Genomic DNA, 15,506 nt, shown 5'->3' on the forward strand with positions numbered 1-15,506 from the left:
AAGCTCGTCAACTGCACGAGTCGCTCCACATCGGAGCCAAAGCACTGGCAAAGAGATGCGAAATCCCGACAGCGGACACAAAACATGTGGTAGCCACCTGCCCTCACTGCCAGAAGTCACCCCTTTGGACCTACGGGGTCAACCCGAGAGGTCTCAAGCCTTCAGAGATCTGGCAGTCGGACTTTACCTTGTGTGAACTGCTGAAGCCCCGAGCATGGCTTGCAGTGTAAGTAGACACTTATAGCAGAACGATCATAGCCACACAGCACCCCAAAACTAACTCCAAGGCCACAATTCAGCACTGGCTGACAGCCATTGCTTGGCTTGGTATCCCCAAGCAGATTAAAACTGACAACGGTTCCAATTTCACCTCCAAAGCAGTGCAAGAATTCCCCTCAAAATGGGGCATCACATTAGTGCAAGGCATCCCGTATAACAGTACCAGACAGGCCATAGTTGAGAGAGCAAATCAGATCCTGAAATCCAAGATAATAGTATTGGCGAAAGCAGAGGGCTTTGCCAATGCCATTCCCCCAGAAGATCAGGCACGTATACTGGCAACCACTTTGCTAGCACTGAACCAATTCCCTAGGAGAGATGAAACAAACAGTCCCGTTCAAAAACACTGGGCCACCCAAGCGCTAGAAGATGGCCCACAGGTGGTAATCAGAAACGAGCTAGGCGAATGGGAACGGGGCTGGAGGCTGATGCTCACGGGGCGAGGGTACGCAGCTGTCAAAAAGAACGGCAAAATCATGTGGTGTCCACTTAAGTCAATCAAGCCCAACCTTCGCAACGAGCAGAATGAGACTGACGAGAATTGCGAGTTTCTGTTTACAGGACATGCTCGTGGGACGTCCTGGTGACACGTACATCCCCGTTCCAGAGGAAAGTGACATACCACCAAGCCGCCAGGCAGCCCCCGAGAGACCCGCATGGGTGAGACCCAAGCACCAAGGGTGTTTCTGTGTGATTTTGCTGTTGGGGCTTGTCACCAGAGGGCAAGACAGCCCAGACCACGACCCCCATCGGCCATTCAGGTGGGTCATGCGACACCTTAGTAGCGACAAGGTGCTCAAAGAAATCACCACACCGAACACCCCATCCTTCGTGCTCCACATTACTGACCTGTTTCCAGGACAACCAAAGGTGGACCCCTATTCCCCACACGCCACACACATATACCTATCCTACTGGTGCCCGCCTTCAAACCCAGGAAAAAGCTACTGCAATCACCCAGGGTGGGGATATTGTGGGCACTGGGGCTGCGAAACCATAGTTACAGATGCCAGAACGTCAGGGTCTGGGTGGGATCCACAAGAGCCCGACAAATTCTTACAGTTCACCTGGGCACCCACAGGCTGCAAAACACCCATCTTCCTCCGGGGAAGTTGCTATCGAAACGGCCATAAAGTCCCTAAAATTTCAGAAATTCACTGGCTAGAACATGATGGTTTTGCAGCCAGATCACCCTAGTTGGGCCATAGGCAGAATGTGAACAGTAGTTCTTGAAGGGTCGAAAGAGAGGGTGAATGTGTGAATTATCAGGCTCCAACCATCGGCACCCCGAGCGGTCGGACCCAACAAAGTGATTAAAAGCGCGCAGAAAGGGAGAAACAAAACCTACCCCAAAGCCTTGCCCACAAAGGTCACCAGTATCCCGACCGGCCATGCGGAAGCCTTTCAGACAGGCCATTCAGCCGGGTTGGACTCAGACCCAATCCTTCGCATTCTAGAAGCTACCTTTCTATCCTTGAATGAATCCAACCCGAACCTAACCAAATCCTGTTGGCTTTGTTACGATGTCAAACCCCCCTTTTACGAAGGAGTCGCTTCAAACACTCCCTTCAGTTACTCCACAGCCGATGCCCCTCACCAGTGCAGATGGGATACCCCCCGCAAAGGGATCACCCTGAGTCAAGTCACGGGCCAGGGCAGATGCTTTGGCAATGCAACCCTAGCTAGGCAGAAAGGCAGCGTCTGCACCGATGTTGTCAAGCCCGACAGGAAAAACAATAAGTGGGCAGTCCCATCCTCATCGGGGATGTGGGTTTGCCAGCGATCTGGAGTGAGTCCGTGTGTGTTCCTTGCCAAATTCAATGACTCTGATGACTTCTGTGTCCAAGTTCTGATTGTTCCTAGGGTCGTGTACCACTCAGACGAAGAACTGTATCACCTTTTTGAGGAACCCAGCCGGCTCCACAAAAGAGAAGTAATAACAGGTATAACTATCGCAATGCTGCTGGGCCTAGGAGCGGCCGGAACGGCCACAGGAGTCTCAGCCCTAGCGACCCAACACCAAGGACTGTCCCAGCTGCAAATGACCATCGATGAGGGCCTGCAAAGGATTGAGAAATCCATCTCCTTTCTAGAGAAGTCAGTCTCCTCACTCTCAGAAGTGGTCTTGCAGAACAGACGAGGTCTAGACCTCCTGTTCATGCAGCAAGGAGGCCTGTGTGCCACCTTGAAAGAGGAGTGCTGCTTCTATCCAGACCACACGCGAGTCATTAGAGACTCCATGGCGGAACTCCAAAACAGACTGGCTCAGAGACAGAAAGACAGGGAAGCCCAACAGGGTTGGTTCGAATCCTGGTTCAATCAATCACCATGGCTAACTACCCTGATTTCTACCCTAATAGGTCCATTGACAATGTTACTTTTAGCTGTCACCTTCGGACCATGCCTGCTGAACAAGCTAGTCTCATTCATTCAGACCCGCCTAGAATGAGCCAACATCCTGTTCATAGACCGGCAACAAATGCTGTGAGTTCAACCAGGGAACACTGTCAGTCACAAGATTTTCTAAACTTGCCTGGCAAAAACTTACTCAGGTTTACCAAACCGCTTTCCCTTGTCAAGTTACAACCCTATACCTCATTTCATTTCCTATGTATATGACTTCCTCATGCATTTGTGAAAAAGGCGGGGGGAGATGTGGTAGATAGGGACAGGCGATCGGAAGATCACGCGATGTGACGGAAAGGCAGGACTCCTTTTCCCCTAATCCCTTAAGATAAGAGATCACCCTAGGAATGTAACTAGGAATGTAGCTCCCCTAACGATAGTAATGCTGGTAACTTTCCACTCCTTACTAACCATAGATAGTACTGCAGACCCCCTCTTACTTAGAGAAGCCCCTTAGACTATAAAACCCCACGAGATGAGACAATAAAGGCCTTTGAGCATCTACCACATTGGTATCTGCGTGCTCTTTGGCCCGAGCGACCCTGGTGAGTTTGGGTTGCTGTGCTGCTCCTCAAAACCAGGTCACTTTGCCTTATATCAGAAGGCAATACCCATCAACCCGTGCGCTCCATAGACCCTTGTTATACGCGCGCATACAACTCCCACAATCCCTCGCGCCCCGTTGAGCCCCATTATATCCGCGCCTACACCTCCCATCATGCCCTGCGCCCCATAGAGCCCCGTTATACCCGCGCATCCAACTCCCATCATCTCTCATGCCCTATAGGTCCCTATTATATCCGCGCCTACATCGCCCATCATCCTCCGCGCCACACTGAGTCCCGTTATATCCGTGCATACAACTCCCATCATCCGTCACGCCTCATAGAGTCCCGTTATATCCGCGCCCTATAGATCCCTATTATATCCGTGCATACGACTCCCATCATCCCCCACGCACCATAGATCCCTATTATATTTGCGCCTCCAACTCCCATCCTCCCCCGCTCTCCATAGAACCCCGTTATACCAGGGCATATATCTCCCATCATCCCCTGCGCTCCATAGACTCCCGTTACATCGGCACTCCATTGAAGCCCCAAAACAGATAGCCTTCAAGAAATAATGAGTTAAAACATAGAATGTGAGGCATTTGAAGAAAGCATAGCATTTAGGAAACACATAGAACAATAAATCGGCTAAAGCATGGAACACAATGACAGGAAAGAGAGGGACAGGGGAACTGATGGGCTAAGCATGTTCAGAGCCAACAATGTCAAACTGACCCTAAGAGCCTTGCCAAGCCATGGGGCCCAAGCCAAGTACACCGGGAATTGGCCAAATTAGGAAAGGGGTTCAAAGGTTCAAGGAGGAAGACTCATCAGGAGACCCCAGCCCATGATGAAGGCAACCGGAACGACCACCAAGATGATCCTCAAAAGAGGTATCCCTGCCCATGCTCCGCCTACACCACACCCCATATGAATATTTATGCAAAGATGTGATTATGTATATGATCTGATGTAATCCTATATCCAAAACTGTATAAAAGGCTTGCCTTTGTTACGGGAAACTTAGAAATCCATTTTGTGATTTCTCCGACGTGTCGCAATAAAATACCTCCTGCTTATCTGACTTAATCTGAGTCTCTTAGGCAGTTATTCTCGCCTTTTGGGGCAAAATTCGGCATCACCATAGATCCCTATTGTACCCATGCATACAACTCCCATCAACCCCTGCGGCCCATTGATCCCATTATACCCGCGCATACAACTCCCATCATCCCCCGCGCTCCATAGACTCCCGTTATACCCACGCCTCCAACTCCCATCATCCCCCGCGCCCCACAGATCACCATTAATTCCCTCCCACACCCCAAACCCCCCCCAAAACCAGGAAAAAACCCCAAATTTATTTGACCACCAACACTCAGACACCTCCGAGCTCCCAAATCCTTTAATATTCACAATTTCCTCCTGTTTAACCCTTTCCTCCCACGCCGTTCAGCTCAGCGGGTTTGACTGAGCTCCATCTGCTCCATGGGTGTTTTTGGGGGCATTTTGGGTTTTTGGGGTCCCTCAGAGCAGGGCCCGGCCCCGCTGGGTGAGCAGGACCCCGAATCTCCGTTTCAGGGCCAGGTGGTGCCGTGAGAATTTGTCATCGGGGGAGAAGCGGGCGGGGTGGGCCGAGCGTGTGGGGAGCCCGGCCGGGGACACTTTCTGAGGGGAAAATTACACAAAATGCTGTAAAATACAGCAAAATCCTACAAAATACCCAAAATCCACCCCAAATCCCCCATCAGGACAAGCAAACTCCCCCAAAATCCCCCTAAAATCCTCAAAATTCCCCCCAGATTCCTCTCCTCAGGACACTCAAAATTTCCCGCCAAATTCCCCCCTCAGGATACCCCAAAATTCCTCCAAAATCCCAAAACTGCCACCTCAGGATCCCCAAAATGCCCCAAATTCCCCCTCAGGACACCCAAAATCCCTCAAATTTCCCCAAAATGCCCCAAATTCCTCCCAAATTTCCTCCAAATTCCCCCTCAGAACATCAAAAATCCTCCAAAATTCCCCAGGTTCTCCCCAAATTCCCCCGCAGGACATCCAAAATGTCACAAAATCTCCCCAAAAATTGCCTCCACTAAATCCCCCAAATTCCCTCCTCAGGACACCCAAATTCCCCCAAAAAGCCCCAAATTCCCCCCTCAGGACACCTAAAATCCCTCAATATCCCCCAAAATGCCCCAATTTCCTCCCAAGCTCCCCCAAAATCCTCTGAATTTCCACCCAGATCCCCCAAATTTCCCCCTCAGGACACTCAAAATCCCTCAAAATCTCCCAAATTCCTCCCAAAAAACCCTTCAGGACACCCAAAATCCCCAAATTTCCCCTCTCAGGACACCCAAATTCTCCAAAATCCCCTCAAATATCCCCCTCAGGATACCCAAAATCCCTCAAATTTCCCCAAAATCTCAAAATTCCCCCCAAATTTCCCCTCAAGACACCCCAAAGTCCCCAAAAATGCCCTAAATTCCCCAAAAAATGTTCCAATTTCCCCAAAATCTCTGAAATTCCCCCTCAGGGCACCCAAATTCCCCCAAAATATCCCAAAGTTCCCCCTCAGGACACCCAAAATCCTCCAAATTCCCTCAAATCCCCCTTGAGGACACCCAAATTCCCATAAACTCCCCCAAATTCCCCCCTCAGGACATTGAAAATCCTCAAAATTCCTCCAAAGTCCCCCAAATTCCACCTTAGGACACCCAAAATTCCCCCAAAATGCCCACACTCAAACTCCCCCAAAATCCCCCTCAGGAAACCAAAAATTCCCCAGATTTCCCCCAAATTCCCTCAAAAATCCCTGCTCAGGACACCCAAAATGCCTCAAATTGCCCCAAAATGCCCCAAATTCCCCCCTCAGGACACCCAAAACCCCCCAGATTCCCCCAAAATCCCCAGATTTTCCCCTCAGGACAACCAAAATCCCCCAAGATCCTCCAAAATCCCCCCCAAATTCCCCAAAATCTTCTAAATTCCCCCTCAGGATCCCCCAAATTGCCCCAAAATCCACAAACTGCCCCTCAGGACACCCAAAATCCCCCAAATCCCCCTAAAATCCCTCAAAATCCCTCAAAATCCCCAAATCTGTCCCAAAATTCTCTCAATTCCCTCAAATTCCCCCTCAGGACATCAAAAATCCTCCAAAATTCCCCAGATTCTCCCCAAATTCCTCCAAAAATCCCCCAAATTCCCCCCAAGGACACCCAAAATCCACAAAAATCCCCACAAGATTCCCCAAATTCCCCCAAAATCCTCCAAAACCCTCCCAAATTCCCTCAAATTCCCCGGAATCCCCTAAATTATCCCTTCAGGACACCCCAAATCCCCTCAAACTCCTCCCTCAGGACACCCCAAATCCCCCCAAATGCCCCAAATTTCCCCAAAATCCGCCATCAGGACCCCCAAGCTCCCCAAAATCCCCTCAAATTTCCCCCAAATTCCTCAAAATTTCCCCCCAATTTCCCCAGACACTCAAAATCCCACAAATTCCTCCCAAATTGCCCCCAGACCTCTCAAATTTGCCACAAAATCTTCCAAATTCCCCCCAAGGACGCCCAAAGTCCCCAAATTCCCCTCTCAGAACCCTCAAATTCTCCCCAATCCCCTAAATTCCCCCCTCAGCACACCTAAAATCCCTCAATATCCCCCAAAATGCCCCAATTTCCTCCCAAAATCCTCTGAATTTCCATCCAGATCCCCCAAAATTCCCCCTCAGGACACCTCAAATTCACCAAAAATGCCCAAAGTGCCCCCTCAGGAGACCTAAAATCCCACAAATTACCCCAAAATCTCCCAAATTTCCCCCTCAGGACACCTCAAAATCCCTCAAAATCTCCCAAATTCCTCCCAAATTTCCCCTCTCAGGACACCCAAAATCCCCAAATTTCCCCTCTCAGGACACCCAAATTCTCCAAAATCCCCTCAAATCCCCCCCTCAGGACACCCAAAATCCCTCAAATTTCCCCAAAATCTGCCAAATTCCTCCCCAAATCCCCAAAAATTCCCCTTCAGGACACCCAATTTCCCCCAAAAATACCCCAAATTCCCCCTCAGGACACCCAAAATCCTCCAAATTCTCCCAAAATATCCTGAATTTCCCCAAAATCCTCCAAATTCCCCCAAAATCCCCTCTAAGGACACCTAAAATCCTTAAAATTCCCCCAAATTCCCTCAAATTCCCCCTCAGGACGCCCAAATTACGCCGGAATTCTCCAAAATCCCCCAAATTCCCCCTCAAGACAACAAAAATCTCCCAAATTCGTCTCAAATTCCCCAAATTCCCCCCTCAGGACACCCAAATTCCACCAAAATCCCCAAAAATTCCCTGTCAGAACATCCAAATTGCCCCAAAATGCCCTCAAATTTCCCCCTCAGGACACCCCAAATCCCTCAAAATCCCCAATTCCCCCCAAATGCCCCAATTTCCCCAAAATCTCCCAAATTCCCCCCTTCAGGATCCCCCAAATTACCCCAAAATCCACAAACTGCCCCTCAGGACACCCAAATTCTCCCAAAATTCTCAAAAAAAAAAAAGAAATTTCCCCAAAATTCCCTCTCAGGACACCTAAAATCCCTCAAATTCCCTCAAAATCCCCCAAAATTCTCCAAAATCCCCCAAATTCCTCCTCAAGACAACAAAAATCCCCCAAATTCCTCTGAAATTCCCCAAATTACCCCTCAGGACACCCAAAATCCACAAAAATCCACAAAAATTCCCCAAAATCCCCTCTAAGGTCACCTAAAATCCTCAAATTCTTTCAAAATCCCCCAAATTCCCCCTCAGGACACCCAAAATCCCTCAAAATCCCCAAATTTCCCCCAAATGCCCCAATTTCCCCAAAATCTCCCAAATTCCCCCTTCAGGGTCCCCCAAATTACCCCCAAATTCCCCCTCAGGACGCCCAAAATCCCCCAAATTCCCCCCAAATCCCTCAAAATCCCCAAATTCCTTCCAACTTTCCTCCAAATTCCCTCAAATTCCCCCTCAGGACATCAAAAATCCTCCAAAATTCCACAGATTCTCCCCTAATTCCTCCAAAAATTCCCCCTCAGGATACCCAAAATCCACAAAAATCTGCACAAAATCCCCCAAATTCCCACAAAATTCCCTCTAAGGACACCTAAAATCCTCAAATTCCCTCAAAATCCCCCAAATTCCTCAAAAACTCCCCCAAATTCCCCCCTTGGGACACCAAAATCCCCCAAATTCCCATTTTTAGTCCCGAATTTTCCTTTCTGGGATCAAAATTCTCCATTTTAGTCCCAAATTCTCCCCTTTTTCACCCCAAAATTCCTTTTCTTGGACCCAAACTTTCCATTCCTTGATACAAATTCTCCGTTTTTAGTCCCCAATTTTCTCTTTTGGAGCCCAAATTTTCCCTTGTTTCAGCCCAAATTCCCCTTTTGGAGTTTTATCTTCCCACATGAGCACCCAAATTCCCTTTTTTGGTACAAATTTCCCATTTTTGGCTCCAATCTTCCCACCTGAGTGCCCAAATTCCCATTTTTAGTTCCAATTTCTCCCTTTTTGGACCAAATTTCCCCTTTTTTAGTCCCAAATTTCCCTTTTTTCAACCCCAAAATAAAAAAAAAGGGGGGAATTTGGGACGAAAAAAGAGAAATTTGGGTCCTAAAATGGAGAATTTGGTTCCAAAAATGGGAATTTGGGTGCCCCGATGGGGAGATTGGAGCCAAAAAAGGAATTTTGGACTAAAAAAGGGAAATTTGTGCCCCCAGAATTTTCATTTTTGGCCCCAATTTCTCCCTTTTAGACCAAAATTCCCCATTTCTAGTCCCAAATTTTCCCTTTTTTCACCCCAAACTTTCCCTTCCTGTACCCAAATTCCCATTTTCAGTCCCAAATTCCAATTTTTGAACTCAAATTCTCCTTTTTGGGGGCACAAATTTCCCTTTTTAGAACCAAAATTCATTTTTTGGGTCCAATCTCCCCATCTGGGCACTCAAATTCCCATTTTTGGACCCAAATTCTCCCTTTTTGGTCCCAAAATCCCCCTTTAGACCCAGATTTCCCTTTTTTAGTCCAATTTTCCCCTTTTGTAGACCAAAATTCCCCTTTTTTAGATCTATACTTCTCATCTGAGCACCCAAACTCCCGTTTTTGGTAAAATTTTCCCTTTTTTGGACCCAAATTCTCCCATTTTCAGCCCAAATTCGCCATTTTTGGACCCAAATTTCCCTTTTTTTATACCCAAATTCTCCCTTTTTGGACCCAAATTCTCCTTTTCTGGTACAAATTTCCCTTTTTTGGACCCAAATTCTCCTTTGTTAGTCCTAAACTCCCCCTTTTTTAGTTGCAAATTTCCCTTTTTTTAGTTCCAAATATTCCTTTTCTGGTACAAATTTCTCATTTTTGCCCAAAATTCTCCATTTTAAACTCAAATTCTCCATTTTTAGCCCCAAATTCCCTCTTTATGGACCCAAATCCCCCCTGTTTAGTCCCAAATTCTGCTTTTTTTGTCCCAAATTTCCTTATTTTATTCCCAAATTTCCCTTTTTTAGTCCCAAATTCTCCCTTTTTAGTCCCTATTTCCCCATTTCCAGTCCCAAATTCCCATTTCTTATTCCCAAATTCCCCTTTTTTCTAACAAATTTCCCCTTTTCGCCTCACAACTCCCGTCCCAATTCCCCCCTCAGCCCACCCAACCTCTCCCTCATCGCTCCCAAACCGCTCCCAAGGCACCCAAACCCCGCGGATCCCCCCAGAACCCTCCCCAAAATCCCCCAAATCGCCCAAAATTGCCCAAAATTTGCAAAAATCGCCCCAAAATCCCCTCGGTACCTTGAGGGTATTAAACGCGCTCCCCGCGCTCGTTCTCGTAGCACTGCAGGAACATGGCGGCGGTGGCGGGAAACAGAACCGGTAGTCGCCTCAGGATTGAAGGAGATGTGGGCGGGGTTTGTAGCAGAAGTTAGAGGAGGGGGTGATGGGAAATGTAGTCCCAAAAGGGCACGGGAGTAGAGAAAGGAAGTGGGCGGGGTTGAAAGCGAAAGTTGGCGAAGGGGGTGATGGGAAATGTAGTCCCGAAAAGGAGCGGGAGTGCAGAAGGGAAGTGGGTGGGGTTTTCAGTGGAAGTGAGCGAAGGGGATGATGGGAAATACAGTCCCGGACGGCAGTGGAACTACCGGGCGGAAAAAAAGATAAATTTGGGACCAGAAAGGGAAAGTTTGGGTCAAAAAAGGAGAATTTTTGTCTAAAATGGGAATTTGTGCCCAAAAATGGAAATTTGGGCACTCAGGAGAGGTTTGGACCCAAAAATGGGAATTTGGGTCGAGGAAAAAAGAATTTGGACAAAAAAAGAGGACATTTGGGTCCAAAGAGGAGAATTTTGGACTAAAAAATGGAAATTTGTGTACAAAAAGGGGAATTTGTGCAATAACAAGGGGAAATTCGGCCAAAAAATGGGAATTTGTGCTGAAAAAAGGGAAAATTTGGGTCCAAAAGGAGAATTTGGGACTGAAAAAGGGAATTTGGGTCCAGAAAGGGAAAGTTTGGGTCAAGAAGAAGAATTTGTGTCCAAAAATGGAGAATTTCGACCAAAAAAGTGGAATTTGGACGAAGAAAATGGAATATTGTGCCCAAAAAGGGAAAATTTGGGTCCAAAAATGGGAATTTTTGTCCTAAAAGGAGAATTTTGGTTGAAAAAAGGAGAATTTGATTTAAAAAAGGGAATTTGAGCAACAAAAAGGAGAAATTTAGACCTCAAAAGGGAATTTGGGTGAAAAGAGGAAAAATTGTAGCCAAAAATGGGAATTTGGGTGCTCAGATGGGAAGTTTGGACCCAAAAATGGAAATTTGGGACTAAAAAATTGAAATTTGTGCCCAAAAAAGGGAATTTGAGCAACAAAAAGGGGAATTTGGGCTGAAAAAAGGGAAAATTTGGGTCCAAAAAATGAGAATTTGGGACTCAAAAAGGGATATTTGTGCCCCACAAATGGGAAATTTGGGTCCAGGCAAAAATAATTTGGACCAAAAAAAGGAAACTTGGGGAGAAAAAAGGGGAATTTGGGGCCAAAATTGGAAAGTTTGGGCTCAAAAAGGGGAATTTGAGCAACAAAAAAGGTAAATTGCGTAAAAAAAAAAAATGGAATTTGTGCTGAAAAGAAGGAAAATTTGGGTCCAAAAAAAATGGAAATTTTTTGTGGGAGAAAAAGGGAATTTGGACGCAAAAAAGGGGAAATTGGGCTGATAAATGAAGAATTGTCGCAGAATGAGGCCTTTGTCGGGGTTGAACCATTTGTCGGGTGCAGGGAAAACTCGGACACTCAATATGAGTCAGCAGCAAGTTCCGTGTGGTAGCTAGGGAAGAGGCGCTGCGGAAGATTTCGCGATGTCACGGAAAGCTAGGACCCTCGGTTCCCCATAGATAAGACCCTCAGGTACTCATAGATAAGAAATTAACATAGGAATGTGGTCCCACTAACAATAGGAATGTTGCCCCACTGAAGCCAGTAACTTTCCATCCCTTACCCAGTACTTTTCCATCCCCTACTAACCATAGGTAAGAAGGACAAACCCCTTTTTGATGTAGAGATCCCTAAGACTATAAGACCCCATGAGAAGAAGTAATAAACGCCTTTTGACCGTCCACCACATTGGTGTCTGCGTATGTCATTGGCCCGAACGGCCCTAGAGAGAGGGCTGTCGAGCTGTACCTCAGAACCAGGTCGCCTGCCTTGATCCAGAAGGCAACATTTGGTGCCGGAAACCCGGGACAGCGGCTTGCGCCCGACCAACGGGGACACTCCTGGAACGAGGACGGCGGCTGCGACAGCGGGACTGATCGCAGCGGGGAGGACACTCCCGGACCAGCTTGGACGATGGAAGCCATAGCGAAGGTCGTAACAGAGATGCATGCGCAATGGGGTATAGAATGTAAACTTAAGGATTTAACTCTCGCATTGACGAGATTGATTAATTTTGGGGCTATTGAAAGCCCCGTGGACGTCCTACATTCGGACGTGTGGGATAACTGTACAAAAGCCCTGGCGGAGGACGCTATGTCCTTGGGCTCAGGGAAAGCCCTAAAATCGTGGGGCAGAGTTGTCCAGGCTCTGAAAAAAGCTCGACAAGAGCAAGAAATTTGGAAAGCCGCGCGAGCTTGTTTATTAGCCGTGCCGCAGTTGGGGGTGGGCGCGGCGACACAAACCGCGGAGGTGCCTGACCCGGGCGGGCGCGCGGAGGCGCGAACGCCGGATCCCCCTCAGGGAGCGGACTCACCAACGGAGGGGGGGAACACACGCGGGCGTTCTGGCAGGGGCTCGCGGAGGAGGCGCGGAACGCGGCCAGAATGTCGGACCCCATAGGGACCGATAGAAACGCCCCCCCACCATATGCGTTTGAAAACATCGCCGGACCGCGTGGTCAGGGCAGAAAGGAGGAGGCGGGGGGCGGAAACGCAGTCAGCACGCTGAACAACGCATGCGCGGGCGAGCGGGGAGACGGGACGGCCCCCGCGGAGGCGCGTAAGACCAATCAGAGCGCTTTATTCAAATTAAGTCCTTGTAGGGCAAGGACCTCCCCCAGCAGGAGGCGGGGGGACCCCAGGGGGAGGGAACGGCCCGACCCCCGCAGGAAGGGGCGGGATCGGAGCCTGAGCAAAAGGCAGAGCAGCCCGGAAGCATTTCTTTACTCGACTTCCGGCTCGGACTCGGACTCGAGCTCGGAGCCCGAGACAGGGTCGGAAGATTCCGACTCAGATTCTAGCTCTAACAGAGAGAGAGCAGCGGCATGTAAGGTCACTAGCCACAGCGCTCCTGCATGGGTGAAGGGGTTACCAGAGAAAAACCAAACCCCGCTTACAAACTGGCGGAAAATAAAAATGGCTTGCGCGGAATGGGCTCCGTCTGCCACTCTGGTGTTCCCGGTTCGTGTGGGGGGGGCAGGCGGAAACCAAAGGATTTATTCACCGGTTAATCCAAAAGATGTGCAGGCAATTGTTAAAGCGATTGCGGATAAGGGAATTAATTCTGCCATGGTTCGCACTCTCATTGACGGCCTTTTTGGTGGGGACGATATGCTTCCCTTTGATATTAGGCAGACGTGTAGAATGATATTTGATGGTTCGGGAATGATCGTTTTTAAACAAGAATGGGAGGATAATTGCCTCAAACAGCTAGCCTTGGTAACGGGGGCAGACCACCCACTGCACGGCTACAGCATACAGAGGCTCATGGGCACAGACCCCACTATGATCACCCCCCAGGCGCAGCCTGAGGGCTTGCAGGCCCATGAGGTCATGACAACCACCCGTGCTGCCCGAGAAGCCATCCGTGAAACTTTGAAAGTGGTAGCTAAACCATCCCCGTGGTCTCTCATAAAACAGGGTGAGAGTGAAAGTTTCACTCAGTTTGTGGACAAACTTCAGGCTGCATTAGATTCCTCTGCGTTACCCCCAGAGGCGAAGGGTCCCGTGCTGGCAGACTGCCTACGCCAGCAATGTAACTCAGCCACCAAAGACATTTTAAGGTCACTGCCGCAGGGGTCCAATGTAGCTGCCATGATCAGACACGTTGCAAAGGAGGAACATCTAGTTCCCATTCAAGCAGCAGTTCACACCGCAATAACCAGTGTGATGGCGTGCCTTAAGTGCGGCCAGGCAGGCCACTTGGCAGTAAACTGCCCCCAGCCAAGGCGCCTATCAGCAGATGCTCCACCACGCCAAGGGGGAGGTAGGGGGCCGTGCTGGGTGTGCAGAAGGAAGGGGCATTTAGCTAAGGAATGCAGATCCAGGTTTCAGGGAAACGGGAGAGGGAGGGGGCAGCCAGGCCGTATCCAGACCCCTCCCACCTGGAACATGCAGCGGCCCAGCTACAGCAACCCCCAGTGGGGCAGGGGACCCTCATACCCTATGGCCCCACAGGGAGCAGTCAACTTTGCATCCCCTCCAGCAATACAATGGCAGAGTTGCGCAGCACCGCCCTCAATACCCTCGCACCGCCCACCGCCACAAGCCGCGCCGGAGTCACAGGAACAGCAGGGGACGTCCCAGAGCGGGATCCCTGGGTGGCCTTGGTCATGAAAATAGGGAAGGAATCCCTGATGGTGTGGGGGACATGCCGCCTTTATGGTAGTCAAGATCCACATGTTACAGGGTTCCAGTTCTGGGCGGACACGGGATCAGACTGCACGATTTTTCCCCAAGCACACTGGCCCGGACATTGGCAAATCAAAGAAGTCCCTCCAGTGAATGGAGTGGGGGGGCAGTCCCGGGCATGGAAAAGCACCCAGCTGGTGGCTATAACACTTCACACGAAAAAGGGACCAGAACAGACAGTAGCAATTTACCCCTACATTTTGAAAAATTCTCCACCCCTTTTGGGAAGGGATGTTCTTTCCTTGCTAGGATTTCGGATTACAAATTTATCCTGAGAGCCACTGCCGTGCACCCCCCGCTGCCAATCAAATTGACTTGGAAATCATCAGACCCTGTGTGGGTTGAGCAGTGGCCCCTGACAGAGCCTCGAATGGCAGCCTTGCTGGAACTGGTCGACCGCGAACTGCAAAAGGTTCACAGAGAACCCTCCACCAGCCCATGGAACACCCCTGTATTCGTGATCCCCAAGAGGTCCGGACAAGGCTATCGTCTCGTCCACGACCTGAGAGAGGTGAACAAGATGATCCGACCCCTGGGTCCAGTCCAGACACTGCTACCCGCGAATTCAGCCATCCCCGAAGGGCAGCCGTGCGCAGTACTGGACATCAAGGACTGTTTCTTTTCAATACCCCTGCACCCTGAGGACAGAGAACGATTCGCCTTTTCCGTGGCGTTTCGGAACGGCGAGCGGCCCAACCTTCGCTTCCAATGGAGAGTGCTTCCACAAGGCCTGGTCGACAGTCCGACCATATGCCAGATCACCGTGGACAAAGCACTGACGCCAGTCAGACACTCCAATCCCACCGCAACCATCATCCAGTACATGGACGACATCCTGGTCGCAGCACCATCAACAAGCCAAGTAGATGACCTGGTGACCACAATCACAGAGACCCTTCAGGCCAACGGCTTCGAGATCGCGAGCGCAAAGATCAAGAGAGGACCCTGCGTGACCTTCCTGGGAGTAGGAATAACAAGCTCCTACGTGACACCCCCCAAGATGAAGATCAACCGAGAAGTCAAGACGCTCCACGACGTGCAACGCCTGGTGGGATCGCTGCAGTGGCTTTGCAACATCGTCCTGATTCCTCCCGAGGTCATGGACCCTCTGTACGAACTCCTGAAAGGGAAGAACCCCTGGGAT

Source organism: Melospiza melodia, unplaced genomic scaffold (assembly GCF_035770615.1).
Source record: "Melospiza melodia melodia isolate bMelMel2 unplaced genomic scaffold, bMelMel2.pri scaffold_34, whole genome shotgun sequence".
NCBI classification, from domain to species: Eukaryota; Metazoa; Chordata; class Aves; order Passeriformes; family Passerellidae; genus Melospiza; species Melospiza melodia.